General features: G+C 37.0%; 1 protein-coding gene across 1 annotated transcript in view; it reads left to right on the top strand.

Moving 5' to 3' along the window:
* Window positions 1-2500, top strand: part of LOC123506856 — a 15486-nt gene that overhangs the window by 994 nt on the left and 11992 nt on the right. The window lies entirely within an intron of this gene.

Below are 2500 nucleotides of genomic sequence, written 5' to 3'. Positions count from 1 at the left end.
TTCTGTTTTTTGGGGCGCTTTTTGCCACTGTTTTGTGTTGCTTACTGTTGTTTTATGGCACTATTTATGTTGTTTTCTTCTCTATAGGCACTTTTTTGACACTGTTTTGGCACTTTTTGGCACTGAATCGTGTTGTTTTCAGGTGTTTTGGCACTTTTTGTCACTGTTTTGTGTTGTTTATTGCATTTTTGGCACTATTTATGTTATTTTCTTTTTCTTAGGCATTTTTGGCACTATTTTGTGTAGTTTTCTCCTGTTTAGGCACTGTTGACACTTTTGGCACTTATTGGCGTTATTTTGTGTTGTTTCCTGCTGTTTTGGCACGTTTTGTTAAAGTCTTGTGTTGTTTTGTGGTGTTTTGGCATTATGTGTTCTTTTTGCTGTTTTGGCACTTCTTGATACTGTTTTCTGTTGTTTTGTGTTGTTTGGCACTGTTTGACACTGTTCTGGCACGTTGTTTGTATTGTTTGTATTATTTTGGCACTGTTTGGCACTATTATGGCACTGATTTGTATTGCTGTAGTGCTTTTCTGCTGTTATGGCACTGTTAGGTACTTGTTTATTATTTTGACATTATTTGGCACTTGTATTATGTGGCACTGTTATGGCACTGCTTTGTATTGTGTGGCACTGTTATGGCACTGCTTTTTTTTGCATGGGACTGTTATGGCACTGTTTTGTATTGTGTGGAGGTGTTATGGCAATGTTTTGTATTGTGTGGCAATGTTGTGTTTTCTGTTGTTTTGCAGTATTTTGGCACTGTTTTGATTTGTGGCACTATTATGGCACTTTTCTATTGTGGCACTGTTATGGCACTAATAAGTATTGTTTTGCACTGATTTGGCATTGTTTTGTATTGTGTGGCACTGTTTCGTCACTTCTTTAGTACTGTTATGGCACTGTTTTCTGTCGTTTGGTACTGTTTAGTACTATTTTTTATTCTTTTGTCTCTGTTATGCACTGTTTTCTGTTGTTTGGCACTGTTTTTTGTGTTATGGCACTGTTTTGTATTGTTTGGCACTCTTGGACACTGTTATGGCACAATTTTTTCATTGCAATGGCACTGTTTTGTATTAAGCCCTTTTGCATTGCCTGGCACTGTGAGGCACAGTTATGTATTGTGTGGCACTGTTATAGCACTGCACTTTATTGTATGGCACTGTTTTTTTGTGTGTGGCACTGTTATGGCACTACTTTTTATTGTATGGCACTGTTTTTATTGTGTGGCACTGTTATGGCACTTTTTATTGTGTGGCACTGTTTTTTATTCTGTGCCTCTTATGGCACAGTTATGTATTGTATGGCACTGTTTTTTATTGTATGGCACTGTTATGGCAATGCTCTTTATTGTATGGCACTGTTATGGCACTGTTTTTTATTGTGTGGCACTGTTATGGCACTCTATTATTGTATGGCACTGTTATGGCACTGTTTTTTATTGTATGGCACTGTTATGGCACTCTTTTATTGTATGGCACTGTTATGGCACTGTTTTTATTGCATGGCACTGTTATGGCACTACTTTTATTTTATGGCACTGCTTTTTATTGTATGGCACTGTTATGGACCTGCTTTTTATTGTATGGCACTGTTTTGGCACTGCTTTTTATTGTATGGCACTGTTATGGCACTGCTTTTTATTGTATGGCACTGTTTTGGCACTGTTTTTTATTGTATGGCACTGTTATGGCACTGCTTTTTATTGTATGGCACTGTTTTGGCACTGCTTTTTATTGTATGGCACTGTTTTGGCACTGCTTTTTATTGTATGGCACTATTATGGCACTGTTATGGCACTGCTTTTTATTGTATGGCACTGTTATGGCACTACTTTTTATTGTATGCCACTGTTATGGCACTGTTTTTTATTGTATGGCTCTGTTGTTGCACTGTTTTTGTGGCACTGTTTTGTATTGTTGGCACCGTTTTCTGTTGTTTGGCACTATTCTGGGACTATTTTGTATTGTGTAGAACTATTCTGGCACTATTTCATTTTTGTGGCACTTGTTTGGCACTATTATGGCACTATTTTGTTTTGTTTGGCACTATTCTGGGACTATTTTATTTTTTGGCACTGTTTGGCACTATTCTCGCACTTTTGTTTTGTTTGGCACTAAATGGCACTGTTTTCTAATGTTTTATCTTGTTTTGGCATTGTTCTGGCACTGTTTTATATTGTTTTGTGTTGTTTGGCACTGTTTGACACTTTTGACTTTGTGTTTTTGGCACTGATTGCTATTTTGGGCACTGTTGTGGGTTTGTTTGGCACTGTTTAGCACTATTTTGTATTGTTTGGCACTGTTTTGGCACTGTTTTGTATTGTTTGGCACTGTTTTGTATTGTTTGGCACTGTTTTGTATTGTTTATCATTTTTTGGCACTGTTTCTATTAGTTTATTGTTTCAGCATTGGTTGGCACTGTGTTGTGTTGCATGGCACTGTTTTAGTGGTATTGCTATGAACTGTTTTGGTGTTGTGTTTGCTGATTTGTATTGTTTGGC

The sequence above is a fragment of the Portunus trituberculatus genome, chromosome 2, assembly GCF_017591435.1.
Source record: "Portunus trituberculatus isolate SZX2019 chromosome 2, ASM1759143v1, whole genome shotgun sequence".
Classification (NCBI taxonomy): Eukaryota; Metazoa; Arthropoda; class Malacostraca; order Decapoda; family Portunidae; genus Portunus; species Portunus trituberculatus.
This window is presented reverse-complemented; position numbering and strand designations above follow the sequence as displayed.